This window comes from Phaseolus vulgaris, chromosome 10 (genome assembly GCF_000499845.2).
Source record: "Phaseolus vulgaris cultivar G19833 chromosome 10, P. vulgaris v2.0, whole genome shotgun sequence".
Lineage (NCBI taxonomy): Eukaryota > Viridiplantae > Streptophyta > Magnoliopsida > Fabales > Fabaceae > Phaseolus > Phaseolus vulgaris.
In genome coordinates this window covers 14498615-14514127 of record NC_023750.2, presented here as the reverse complement: position 1 = coordinate 14514127, position 15513 = coordinate 14498615, and positions in this window count along the sequence as shown.

Sequence of the window (15513 nt, the reverse complement as noted above, 5' to 3'; positions counted from 1 at the left end):
CATTCTCATTATACTACATAATATGTGATAGGTTGATTAACTATTCAAATGCAAAACCATGTTATAAGTCTTCTATTGATGAAATATTGAGTCTTAGAAAGGGTGTTGAGATTAACCATATTTATAGCTATTGGTAGCATGGTATGTACTTCACAATTGCATCTTACCGGGATAAAAGCTTTCAGATGGTAAACCAGATTCCAGGATCCTGAGTTCTCACTCTATAGTAATTGAATTGAACTATTGACCAATTAAAGGAATTTCTAATTGATAGAGCAGTGATTGTACTTTTAAGAAGGAGAACTAGATCATTGCTGATAAAAAAAAAGGTGAACTAGATTCTAGGATCCTCTGATTTCCTACTTTATCCAGCAACTGAATAATGGAGACATAATCTTTAACAAGTATTAAGTTGTGGCAGATACAAGCAGGTGAGTTAAGCACCTTTTGGCTCACAAAATTGGTTATAGAAAAGAATGAAAGAGCACTGAAAAATTGTCTATAATTTTGCTACCTGTTTGAATGTTTTGCCTCCAGTTTTCACTACCACTTTTGGCAGCATAGTTGATTCAGGGCAACTTCTTCCAGCACCTCTACAAATTTATTCCTGCACCCCATCATTTTCAGAGAAGACTGTTTTGCCCCCTTTAAAAAATAACTTCCAGATTATGGTTTCCGAAATATTTCTAGAACATCTTTTTTTAAATATGTTTTATGAATTCTGGATTTATCAATCTGGAAATAAATAAAAAATGTTCCAGAATGATTTTTTATCTTCCAGATTTTTTATTCTGAAAGAACCACTATTCTGGAAACTTCTAAAGGTAATTTTATTTTTTGAAGAATGTAGGGGTGTATCAAGAAAAATGTAGAGGTGCAAGAAGAAAGACCTTTGATTCAGACCCCAAATCAAACTCATATTTCTTAGTGGGCTAAATATGTTGGTCCACTATATATGAGCCTTTTCTCTTTGCACTCCATAGTTGTCATGTGCACCCCTAGAGGTGGCTAAAAGATCAAACTTCTTTCTTGCCTCCACCATCCCGTGCCGCCGTAGTTGCTGCCCCGTCACCGCCCTTGCCACTAACCATTCTCTTTATATATGTTGTGCTAAGAATATACTCAAGAAAGAGAGTATTTTGGATTATACAATTGAAAGATACTTTTAAATTCTAAATTATATAATTTAGAAGAATCTTTTGGATTACACGTTAAAATATGAGTTTCAAATTATATAATTTAAAAAAAAAATTGTGTAAAAATAATGTTTGGGTTACACAATTTGAAAATAAAAATAAAAAATTATAGATTGTATAATCTAAAAGTAAATGACTCTTGAAAGGATAAATTTTTTTTGGATTGTACAATCTCTGCGAAAATTAGTTGTATAATTTAAAAATATTTTCATGTAAAAAGATTATTTTCAAATTATAAATTTCTAAAATATCTTTTTTCATATAAAGTAGAAGAGTAAAGTGAAATTTTCATATGATAAAGGAAATTATGAGTTGAAGAATCCTTTTGTTTTGACAAATATTTATGTAATAGTCAGAATTGTTCTCCTTTAATTACGACTTGACATGCAGAAATCATAAAACCAATAATTAATGAATCCCTAAACACTAGCCCCATAGTCTGGTCTTTATTTATCAATCTTTAAAAAAAAAAATTAGAAGGACGAAAAAAAATAAATAAGAAAATGAGCTTGATTGGATTAAGAAAAAGTGAAAAGTTAAGATAAATAAAAAATTGTTAAAGTTTATATATAATTTGATTGATATAATATATTTAAAAAATTATAAAATGATATATTTAGAAAATGAATAAATTATTCTTATTATTAAAAGTTAATATTAACTAAATATCAAACTATAATTTTATTATTAATTTATAAATTTACTTTATTTATTATTATTTTATAAATTTATTGTTATTGTTTTTATCATCATTATTTTTTTATTATAATTAATTCTTTTTATTATTTTATAAAAAAATGTTTTTTAATTTTATTTATAGGTATAATGGTCTAATTAGTCCCTACATTGGTCAATATTCAATTTAGTTTAGTGGTTTTTAAAAAAATTCAATTTCGTCCCTTTATTTTTTAAAAAGTATTCAAATTGGTCCTTTCTGTTAAGTCCCTCGCAACGACGTCAAGTGTTGTTTATGTGGCAGAGATAATTGTTGATGTGACTATTATTTCAAAGACAAGTGAGATTGGGTGTTGTGTGAGGTGGCAAGTGGAGAGGTTTCAGATATTAGTAAAGTTTGGGGGTTAGGGTTTCTCTCATTCGTTAACGTTTTTGGAAGGTGGTCTATCAGCAGATACGAGGGTCGTTTGTGGAGGTGGTTCAATTCTAAGGGGTGTGTTGGAGGTTGTGGTTGTTGATCAAGGATGATCTTGAAGCTTTGATGTCTCCAAATCCATGGTGTTTGATGGAAGGCTGGAGTTGTTGCTTGTGTGGGTGGGTTTTGGGTAGAATGATGTGTAATCCACTCTTTGTTTGAATCCAAAACAGTTTGGAATCAAAACCTTTTTGAAAAAGATTGTTTCATGAAGAAGTGGAAAAACAACTTGTTGTTTTGTCGTTTCAATTAGTTGTTTATCACTTAAAGGTTTTTGAAAAGGGTTTGAAACTGTTTGACTTGGTTGACTTTGCTGTCAAACCAATTCAATCGGTTGTTTCAAGAATTCAACTGATTGTTTCTTGAAAATCCATAACAGAATTTTTGTTATGTTTGCAAATCAGCTTTAAATGTTTTCTAACTGAATAGGCTCCTGCTTTAAATGTTTTTAACAGCTTTTGGAGTATTTAAAGAGGTTGTTATATTCTCTTAAAGTTTGATAACAGTTTTGAGACATTTGTGAAAGTGAGAAAACAAATTTGAATTTTCAAGATTTGCATTCAAGCTTTTTGGGTTTTCTCAAAGAAGTGGAATAGGATTGTTGTAATCTTTTCATTTGATCTTCATCAGGTGTAATCCTTTCTGAATCTATTGTATTTCTAAATACTGGTGTGTAAGTGCAGAACCAGAGGTTGTTCTGATTTATGTGGTGTTTGTGTGCCTAAGGAAGTGTGTGTCTTGAGGTGTTCAAGGTCACTTCTTTGGTGGTGTGTTTGTAATCTGGATTTTGATTGCATAGTAGATACTCAGTGGTTTCTGGGGACTGGATGTAGCTCTAGGGATAAGAGTGAACCAGTATAAATTGCTTGTGTGCTTTTATCTTACCCTAAACTCATCTAAATTCTGCTTTTAAGTTGTTTTCAATTCAGCTGATATAAACAACCGGTTGAATCGCAAAAACAACCGGTTGATTTTCTGTAAATCAACTTAAACAATTTTAATTGATTGCTTTCTGGATTTCTATATCTGTGATTCTACTTTGAATTTCATTATACCTTCAAAGTTTGCGAAAATCTTTCATAAACAATTCACCCCCCCCCCCTCTTGTTTAAAGCCATATATTCTAACAGTGGTGGAGTTCGGTTTTGTGGATTTGTTGCTGGAAGGAAGGAGTTGGCTTTTGTGATTCATTCTCATATTCGTTCTTGTTTGATGTTTCCTTGAGTGAGAATGTATGGCTATAGGTCTACATTTGCATCATCATGCACCTGTAATCGGATGGGTGAGCAAAACTAGTCTAATTGTAGCTTTGGTGGTGGGAGCAGGACCACAGTAGTTGCTCCTAGTTGCGATTGTGGGGAATTTATGATTTTGAGAACAACAACAATTGTCAAAAATGGTGGGAGGCAATTTTCGGGGTGTCCAAAGTATAAGGTAAGATTTAGATGGTGCATTGAAGACACTAAGTGATGGAGGAGGGCCAAGCACATCCCACCATGAAAGCCAAGACCCAAAGCTAGACCATGATGAGCGTCTAGACTCAAGGAAGGAGCGTCTAGGACGTGAAGAGGGGAGGCTACACATGGAGCGTCTAGGGGGAGGCCTAGACCGTCTAGGCCCAATTACAAGATCAATGGCTAAGCACATTCACGCCCAATTGAATGAAGCCACAGATAGAAGAGAGAAAGCCTTGTACATGTTACATGGAGGCCCATTAGGGGTGCTTAGTAATTAGAGTAGTGTAGAAAGCATAATTGAGTGAACATTCTAGAATATCTTTTGTTTTGGCCGGTCATGAGCACATGGCACATGTGCTTGGTGATTTGCATTTCATTTGGCTTTCATTTCATTAGCTATTAGCTTAGTTTACACGGCCATTTAGCTTATAAATAGGAAGGCCTACACCTTGTATTTTCAAGTTTATTGTGAGTAAAGTTATGCTGCCATTTTGTGCCAAGCTTTGCTTCTCCCTAGAACTCTAGGCTCTAAACTTCACATCCTTCACCTTTCCTTGGGCTGGCCGAACCTCCCTATGTTCATACCTATCATGCACCTTCAAGATCAACATCACTCTTAGGAGGATCTTGCACACACACCTCCATAGCTTCCGCACCATTTTCTTACATGATTCAAGAAGACCTTCATGAAATTTGCCATCATTTGGTATCATGAGCTTGGGTTCTTCAAGATGAGTTGCTTTTGGTCTTTTCATTTCTAGTTCTTCTTTATTTCATGTTGTTCATCTTATTTCCATAATTGTCTTGCTGTTTTTTTGCATTTTAATTTGTTTTGGTGTGCTATTTGGAAGATTCAACCGAAGCACTTTTGTTCAATTGATCTTGAACAATTTCTTGTGCAAATTGTGATAGGATTCCATACACCTTTGAGTTGTTGTTTTCTTTTAGGCTTTTGAGTCTTTATTGCACTTTTAATTTGGTTCTTATTATGCTTTTGAGTCTTTAATTTCTGAATCCATATATGGTTTGCCAAGTCATGTTCATCCACAATGTCAACAATTCTTAGTAGTCCTTTATTTGGCTTAATTGTTTCTTGATTTTGGGTATCTTTAATTGCTTTGAATCTGCTGTTCTTTGATCTTTTAGTGCCTTTTTAATTTTAGTTTGAGTTCCTATTTGTGTTTAGATCTTACACAAATTCCTTTTCTCAATTCCATTGTGTTTAAATTTTGGTATCTTGCTGTTTTTGTTTCCAGTTTCCAGAATCCCCTGTTTCAAATTTTCTGTGCTGGCTGTTTTGTTCCAGAAAAATATTTTTACTCATAGGAAAATTTTGATTCTCTGTAATATGCAAGTTTGAAGTGTTATAGAAAGGACAAAAAAAGAATTAGTCCAAAAGAATCAACAGAAAAAAAATGATAAATCTTTTAAAATCAGTGTGCAAATCTGAGGCGCTACAGCTGGCGTAACTGAACACCAAAATTGAAAAATTTATTAAAACAAATTGGTGCATGCGTTTTGAGTGATTCCAAAGCCAGATTTTTGCTAAGATCTTGAATATCTTGCATATCAAATTTCAGAATCATATCTTAAAAACACAGCTCAGCATAAATTGGGAAAAAACACGTTTCTAGCCCACAACATTTTCCAGTGGTGCTGTTTTTTTTTATTTGGTCATCTAATTCTAGTGCCATTCTTAGGATTCTTTTGTGTGCCTACCTTTATTTTGGTACCTTTTATTTGCTTGCTTAATATTTCTTGGACCTCTTTCTAGTTGTCATAATCTAACTCCTTTTGGTGGTACTGTTTTATTCAATTAAATTGTTTCTTGCTTTTGTTCTTTGACCTTTAATTTGGTGCTGAAATTTATTTCTCCTTTGGTGCTTAATTGAATGGAAACTTGACTTGGGTAAGGTCTAGTCTTTTGATAGGTTCTGGACTTGGAGAATTAAAACCTTCATTCTAAGGGGAAACAAAGCTGAGGCCCAAACAAGCTTTCTTGAAAAACACTACAAACACTTGGAGGGCCAACAAGCAAAGACAACAAGGAAGTGCATTTAGCAAAAAGAGGATCAACAAAGGGAGTTTTCTTAATTTCCTTGCAACTTAATTTTGTGTTAATTACCTCTTAATTACGATTTAGACGGTGAGTGTGTCTTCAAGGGCTCAAAGTGTCCAAGAAGCCTCACCTAGGGCCGACTAGTATAGAATTCTTAATTAGCAATTGTTAATTGTTTGTAATTGCCTTTTCTTTTGCTTAGTTAGTGACGCTTTGCATGCTTATTTTGTTAAGTTTGTGATAAACCGTCTAGCTTTGTTGATTGATTAGCATACATTGTTTTCTTGCATTGAAAAAAAAAAGTTTTGATTTCTCAACTTAATTGTGTTCTAAGTAGTTTACTAAGAGGAAGTTTTGTGTGAAGACATTGAGGGATAGTTTTTGGCTAAGGCAAAGGCTTGGTACTTAAGTAGTCCTTTGTGACTCACCTCCCTTACCTGGAAAACTACCTTCTTTGACTTTCCTAAATTTCCTTAAGGTAAAACACTTATATACACAAAAACTTTAGCCATGTCTTCTCCTCCTCACTCTCCAAAGTCTATTGAAAGTGAAGTCAAATCTATAAAATCTCTTTTAAAAGAAGTTTCACAAGTTGTACAAATGATTTCCTTTAGACAATTGGAGAATGAGAATAAAATCAATGAATTGGCTAAAGCCCAAGAGGAGAAATCCCAAAAATCACAAAAATCAAAGAAAACTCATACTCATGCATCTAGGAGTAATGAGTCTCTAGGGGAGGGAAGCCTTAGAATTAATGACTACTACCAACCACCCCCTAGAAGGAATAGGCAAAGGGAGCAAGAGGTGCCAAGGGAAACTAGAGTAGACCTACCTCATTTTCATGGTAAGGAAAATGTAGAAATCTATCTAGATTGGGAAATGAAGGTAGAACAACTCTTTGTTTGCCATAGGGTAAGTGAGGAATGTAAAGTACCCTTAGCCGCCCTTAGCTTCCAAGGGAACGCCATGTATTGGTGGACCTCTCTCGAAAGAGAAAGGCGTCTTCATAGGGAACCTCCCATTACATATTGGAATGACCTTAGGGGAGCCCTAAGACGCCGACACATACCTTCCTACTACCATAGGGAGTTGATGGACAAGCTCCAAAGACTCCAACAAAAAAACATGAGTGTGGAAGAGTATAGACAAAAAATGGAGCTCTACATGGTGAGAGCATCCATTAGAGAAGAGGAGGATACCACAATAGCTAGGTTCCTTAGTGGCCTATCACTTGAGATAAGAGATAGAGTGGAGCTCTTACCTTACCAAGACTTGAATGACTTGGTTCAACTTTGCATTAAAGTTGAACAACAAATCTTACGCAAAACATCAAGTTTAAAGGTGAGCCCTTACTCTAACTTTTATCCCAAGAAAGAGTTTAGAAGGGAGGGTAGTACATCAAAAGAAAAACCAAAAGAACCTACCAAACCTTTTACCAAAGAAACCTCCACCCCACCCATCCGAGCTAGAGATGTCAAGTGTTTCAAGTGCTATGGTAGAGGGCATGTGCAAGCACAATGTCCAAACCAAAGGACTTTGTTTCTTAAGGGTGTAGATGAATACACTAGTGGCGAGGATGAGCCTAGTGAGAGAGAGGAGGGGGGAGAGGATGAGAGGGTAGCTCCACTAGAGGGAGAATTGCTTATGATTAGGAGAACCCTCAACAATCACCCTAGCACATCCATTGAAACACAAAGAGAGAACATATTTCATACAACATGCAATGTTTTAGAAAACATATGCTCTCTCATTGTGGATAGTGGATCTAGTTGCAATTGTTGTAGTGCTAGAATGGTGGAGAAGCTTAAGCTACAAGTAGTTCCTCACCCAAAACCTTATAAACTTCAATGGCTTAATGAAAATGGGGAACTACATGTAGACAAGCAAGTGGAAATCAAGTTTTCCATAGGGAACTACAAAGATAAGGTTTTATGTGATGTAGTACCTATGGAAGCTTGTCATATCTTATTAGGGAGACCATGGCAATTTGATAAGAAAACCTTGCATGATGGTCTCACTAACGAGATTTCCTTCACCCACAAGTATAAAAAGTTTGTACTTAGTCCTTTACCACATTCTCAAGTGGTAAAAGACCAAATACAAATGAAGCAAAAGAGGGATGAGGAAAACAAAAAAAAAAGCGCTAGAAAAAGAGAAAATCCTTAGGGATAGGAAGGCGTGGGAGAAGAGTGTTCCTTCCCACAAGGTTGGTCAACAAGAAAAGCCTCTTGAAAATGTTTTTGAAAATTTGCTTCTTGTTGAACAACCAAGCCTTATCTTTTGTAAAGGAGCACTTACATGCACTGCCACAAGTAATGAACTTATGAATTTACCTCCTCAAATAGAAAACCTTTTAAGTGAATTTGAAGATCTATTCTCTAATGAGGGTCCCATTGGGCTTCTTCCCCTTAGAGGTATAGAACATCAAATTGACTTCATTCCGGGGGCAAGCCTACCAAATAGGCCTGCTTATAGAACCAACCCCGAGGAGACAAAGGAGATAGAATCACAAGTTCAAGACTTGTTGGAGAAGGGTTGGGTTCAAAAGAGCCTAAGCCCTTGTGCTGTACCTGTCTTGTTGGTGCCCAAAAAGGATGGAAAATGGCGCATGTGTTGTGATTGTCGAGCAATCAACAACATCACCATCAAGTATAGGCATCCAATCCCAAGGCTTGACGATATGCTTGATGAATTACATGGGTCAACTCTATTCTCCAAAATTGACCTTAAAAGTGGATATCACCAAATTCGAATCAAGGAGGGTGATGAGTGGAAAACCGCTTTTAAGACGAAATTTGGATTATATGAGTGGTTGGTGATGCCCTTTGGGCTTACTAATGCCCCAAGTACATTCATGAGGCTTATGAATCACACCTTGAGAGATTGTATAGGTAAATATGTAGTAGTTTATTTTGATGATATCTTAGTGTATAGTAAATCCCTAGAAGACCATCTAAGTCACCTTAGGGAAGTTCTTCTAGTGCTTAGGAAAAATAGTCTTTTTGCAAATAGGGATAAGTGTACCTTTTGTGTAGATAGTGTAGTTTTCTTAGGCTTCATAGTAAACAAAAAGGGGGTGCATGTAGATCCCGAGAAAATCAAAGCCATCCGCGAGTGGCCCACTCCACAAAATGTAAGTGATGTAAGAAGTTTTCATGGGTTAGCTAGCTTCTATAGAAGGTTTGTGCCTAATTTTTCTAGCCTAGCTTCTCCTTTGAATGAACTTGTTAAAAAAGATGTTGCATTTTGTTGGAATGAAAAGCATGAGCAAGCCTTCCAAAGGCTAAAAGCTCAACTCACCAATGCACCAATTCTATCTCTCCCAAATTTTTCCAAAACTTTTGAGATAGAGTGTGATGCATCGGGGGTAGGCATAGGTGCGGTATTGTTGCAAGGTGGACACCCCATTGCTTATTTTAGTGAAAAACTCCATGGTGCCACCCTCAACTACCCCACCTATGACAAAGAGCTCTATGCTCTTGTGCGAGCCCTAAAGACTTGGGAACACTACCTTGTGTCCAAAGAATTTGTCATCCATAGTGATCACGAGTCTTTAAAATATTTGAAGGGCCAACACAAGCTCAACAAGAGACAAGCTAAATGGATGGAATTTCTTGAACAATTTCCTTATGTAATCAAATACAAGAAAGGAAGCACCAATATAGTGGTCGATGCTCTTTCAAGACGGCATACACTCTTTTCAAAATTGGGTGCCCAAATTCTTGGATTTGACCACATAAGAGAGCTTTACCAAGAAGATCAAGAACTCTCATCCATCTATGCCCAATGTCTACATAGAGCGCAATGAGGTTACTATGTGTCCGAGGGATATCTTTTTAAAGAGGGAAAACTTTGCATTCCCCAAGGAACACATAGGAAACTCCTTGTCAAAGAATCACATGAGGGGGGACTCATGGGCCATTTTGGAGTTGATATTACTCTAGACCTTTTAAAAGCAAAATTTTGTTGGCCACACATGAGGAAAGATGTCCAAAGACATTGTTCTAGAAGCATCTCATGTTTAAAAGCAAAGTCTAGAACAATGCCTCATGGACTCTACACCCCTTTGCCGATTGCAAATGCTCCTTGGGAAGACATTAACATGGATTTCATTTTAGGACTTCCTAGGACTGCAAGAGGCCATGACTCTATCTTTGTGGTAGTGGACCGTTTTAGCAAAATGTCCCATTTTATTCCATGCCACAAGGTAGATGATGCTCAAAATATTTCTAGACTCTTCTTTAGAGAAGTGGTGAGACTTCATGGTCTCCCTAGAAGTATAGTATCCGATAGAGATCCCAAGTTTATCAGCCACTTTTGGAAAACTCTTTGGGGCAAACTTGGAACAAGACTACAATTTTCAACTTCTTGTCATCCTCAAACGGATGGTCAAACCGAAGTAGTCAATAGATCTCTTGGGACTATGCTTAGGGCTATCATGAAGGTCAACCATAAATCTTGGGATGAGTATCTTCCCCACATTGAATTTGCTTACAATAGAGTAGTTCACAAGACTACTAATGCTTCTCCTTTTGAAGTAGTATATGGTTTTAATCCTCTCACACCCATGGATTTGATACCTCTTCCTAATCCACAAGATTTTGTGCATAAGGAAGGAGTAATCAAAGCCGACTTTGTAAAGAAAATGCATGAGAAGATTAAACTCCAAATACAACAACAAAATGAGAAGTACACAAAATACAACAATAAAGGGAAGAAAGAAATAATTTTTGAGGAAGGAGACTTAGTTTGGCTTCACCTTCGCAAAGATAGATTTCCAACTCAAAGGAAGTCCAAACTAAGTCCCCGAGGTGATGGACCCTTTCAAGTCCTCAAGCGAGTCAATAACAATGCATATAAATTGGACCTACCTCTTGAATATGGAGTTCATGACACTTTTAATGTAATTGATCTTCCTCCATTTGTAGGTACCAATAACGATGACGAGCTGGATTTGAGGACAAATCCTTTCCAAGGGGGAGGGGATGATGGAGGAGGGCCAAGCACATCCCACCATGAAAGCCAAGACCCAAAGCTAGACCATGATGAGCGTCTAGACTCAAGGAAGGAGCGTCTAGGACGTGAAGAGGGGAGGCTACACATGGAGCGTCTAGGGGGAGGCCTAGACCGTCTAGGCCCAATTACAAGATCAATGGCTAAGCACATTCACGCCCAATTGAATGAAGCCACAGATAGAAGAGAGAAAGCCTTGTACATGTTACATGGAGGCCCATTAGGGGTGCTTAGTAATTAGAGTAGTGTAGAAAGCATAATTGAGTGAACATTCTAGAATATCTTTTGTTTTGGCCGGTCATGAGCACATGGCACATGTGCTTGGTGATTTGCATTTCATTTGGCTTTCATTTCATTAGCTATTAGCTTAGTTTACACGGCCATTTAGCTTATAAATAGGAAGGCCTACACCTTGTATTTCCAAGTTTATTGTGAGTAAAGTTATGCTGCCATTTTGTGCCAAGCTTTGCTTCTCCCTAGAACTCTAGGCTCTAAACTTCACATCCTTCACCTTTCCTTGGGCTGGCCGAACCTCCCTATGTTCATACCTATCATGCACCTTCAAGATCAACATCACTCTTAGGAGGATCTTGCACACACACCTCCATAGCTTCCGCACCATTTTCTTACATGATTCAAGAAGACCTTCATGAAATTTGCCATCACTAAGGATGACAAAGATGGATTTATTGCTAGACAAAGAAATAAGATTTGTAGTTTGGAAAAACATTTGAAGGTTTCAAGAAAGTGAATTAAGATGTTGTTAGTAGGATTGTCTGTTGTTGTAATAAACATTGTTATGTTGTCTATTTTCTTAAAATTCCCATGACGTATGTATTTCTTTTGAGATTATGATTGAATGGGTTAATGTAATATGTATTAGTTCAATGTATTGAAATTATCCTGAAATTTGAATTTGTATTTCAGTATTAAGTAATGCAAAATGAATTTTAATTAACCAAATATTTGAATTTGATTTCAGTATCATGTCAAGAATGAATTTTAATGATAGCAATGTGTTGTATAATATAAAATGAACCCATGAAGGAAATGAAATAAGCAAAGCCATATGGAATGAACCAAACTTAATTATCATACAACCTGATAACATCAATGTGCTGTGAAATTATCAAATACATGTCTACATGAACCTAAATATCATTCCAAAATACATTAACAGGAGCCTAGAATAACTGTTTTTCAAAATACACAGTTATAAACTGAAATCAGTGGCTTCCAAAAATGCCCTCTCTTGGACCGTAACTTAAGACTCGTGTTGGGTCCGCTAAATTTTTCGCTTGATCTTGTTGTCCTTCGAGCTGGCTAAGATAGCTGGCGTGGTTGTGAATTTGTTGATTGAGTAGGGAGAAATGGTGGAGGGGGTTGGGTTAGAGCTGTCTCAGATAGGGATGGCAAAGTCGGGTGGGCCACGTGGGCCGGCACGAAGCCCGCTGATAAAAAACGTGGGGCGGGCTCACCTTTTCAACCTGCTAACCCGCATTAGCCCGCCCTGCATAACCTGCGGGCTAACAACGGGGCGGGCTGGTGTGCAAGCCCGCAAACCAAAAAACAAATTGACTTTGGCAGCAGTGGAGTAAATGTTCTGTTTTTCTTCCTTTTTCATTTTGGGGTAGAAAATTACAAGGGTCATTGGAGTTATAATTTCCTTGAGACTCCTTTTTGGTCTAATTTTGGGGATGAAAATACAGGATGTTGGATATGATATTTTTCATGTAATTTGGAATAAATAATAATGGATATGTTAGGTAGTGGGTAAGTCCAGAATATTGGAAGGTTGAAACTTGGATTATGTAACATTCAATTAATGTTTGTTGTTGTATTAATCCTAAACCCTTTGTTTTTTTAGACATTTTTTCAAGAGAAAAAGTAAAAAAAAAAATCATTCAATTTCTAAAAAAATAAAAATTCAATGCGAGTTGGCCCGCAAACCCGCGGGCCAGCCCTTATGCGGGACGGAACAGAAAATCTAGCCCGCATTCACTTTGCGGCGCGGGCCAAGTGCGAGGCGAGCCTATTCGGGGCGGGCTAGCCCGCTTTGCTATCCCTAGTCTCAGATGGATGTGCCTGAGATGGCCCTGGGTTAGGTGGATCTGCCTCACTTGGAGCTTGCTGAGATAGTTTTTCAGTGCAGGACTTTCTGTTTTGGCCAAGTTTATGACAAATCCCACATATTTTCTTTTATCCAGTTTGGCCTAATTAAGTCTTGTTCTTCATTATCTCCCATGCTTCCAACCTTCTCTTCTTTTTTGGTCTTCTAGACATCTTCTTTGTGGGAGGTGGCACAACATCTGGCATTTAAGTTTTCTCCCATAGTTCACCGTTCATTGGATAAATAATTGAGTTGTACACATCTGCATATGTTGCCTTCTTGAACCAAAATGAAATGAAGTTAACTGCATCCACATTCTCTAATTTCATTGAACATAGTGCATGACATCAAGGTATTTCAGTCAACATCCATTTTCGGCACCTGTATGTCCAAGTTAAGCACAAATTTTTCTCCAATGATAGAGATATGTCTGACCTCGAATAAGTGATCTACGGAAAAGTTGTGATCATCCAATTGGTTAAACAAATCTAACAACTAACACAATAAAATTTTAAAATATTGTATGAATGTTGTGATCTAACCTGGGTATCCAATATATGAGTTTGATTTGCTTTCTTTGTAATTTGCTTAATATCTTTGGACATATTGATCCTTCAAATGAGGCAACTTTCAATCTGTTCTTTGCCCATCTCTGCATTATATAAGTCCTAATATCTTTTAGCATGGTAATGATAGGTTTTGCACGTGCAACTACAAGCACACTATTAAACCCTTCACAAATATTATTGACAAGTGAGTCACATTTTGGAGTGAATGTAAACCTTGATCTGGACCATAACTTTGTAAAGGAAAACAAACATTAGTTAAATACTTCGAAAATAAATGTGAGTACAACTATGTGCTTCATGAATGCTTGCCTTGGAGGTAGTGCAATCAAATGTTTGAAAGCCTCATCATTGACTTCCTTTATAGCTCTCATCTCCCTCTCCCATGCTTGGGAATATGTGTTGTGGTTGCCCTCCATATTAAACTTTTTAATTTTTTTCCTGCTAGTTTTTTTTCTTCTAAAGTTTGAGTACAGGTGTCGAACACAAAAGCGTTGGACAGCTCCATGTATCCGATCTTGAATGCCAGACAACAAACCTTGTGTAAGGTCATATATAGAATACTTAAATGAAAAAATACACAAACAAAATCAACAATGGACAACAAAGAATATACCTTTTGTTGGTTAGACATGAAAGTGATGCATGCACATACTTCTACACCCCAATATCTCCAATTAAAAGATGCAAAAACTAGCTTCAAGAATCCTTGCATTCAACATCAACCAAAGCATATGCTAGTGGTAGCATCTGATCATTTGGGTCTTTCCCAACTGTTGTCAACAGTTCACCCTCATAAAAGCCTTTCAAGAAACACCCATCCAAAGCAATTATGGGCCTAGAAGATATAAATTTATCCTTGCAGGCCTTTAAGTAAACATAAAATTTGTTAAACACTTTGAACCCATTAATGTCTTCAACTTTGACTTTGATTGTGGAACCCAGATTTGAGCACAACAACTCATATGCATAGTCATAAATTCGTTTGTACAACTCCTAGTATGAACAATGGACATTCTTCGATGCCATAACCTGTTGATCTTTTGACTTACTTATACTAGTGTTCCATTTTTTAACAGCTTTATTACTTACATCATTACTTCTCATTTTTGGATTATGACTTAAAGAAGACTCTAACCTCCCACTCAACCATTTAGTACTCAACAAATCAACCTTAAACTGCCTAGCACAAGTATGTACATCAATTATTTTTCTTAACTACCAACAACTTGTTGATGGTAAGTACCTACAGTATGCATACACAGACTCTCGTATTATCATTTTTTACTAATTTCAAGTTTCTCCCTGAATGGATAACATAAGTTCTGATGACATCTTTAAATGCTTCCTTGTCTATAAAATAGGTACCTAGATCCTAGGAAAAATCTGTCATGTTCTATGGCATTTGAAAGGATGGAAATTTACCACCAGTACTGATATCCTCATCACCATCTTCAACATCGTCCATGTTGTCTAACTCTTCTGATTTCCATTTTGTATTTGACAACCCTCTCTCATGCACAATTGTACCTTCACTTTCATCATCATCAAGACCAAAATTCTGCAAATCCTTTGAAGAATTTGGTTCATAACCTTCTATGGGATTACTTTCCTGCCTTTTACTTTTGGGCCTCGGTCTACTCTCAGTAGCCCTCAACTCATTAACCTCGACAAATGTCTCACCCTCACCATCACCCTTATCTCTAGTACCCTCACTTTGAACTTCAACTTTACCTTCAATAAATTCAACTTCCCTTAACCTTGAAGAATCTTCTGACACGTGCCCACCATCATCATCCCCACCATCATGATCTCATTCCATCACTTCATGAACAACTGCACCAATACCCTGACCACCATCACCTTCCTCACCACCAATAGCACATCAGGTTCTACATCTACATTGAATTCCTCATCATCATCATCTTCCTCAACAACACCTTCCACATTATCAGGTTCCAC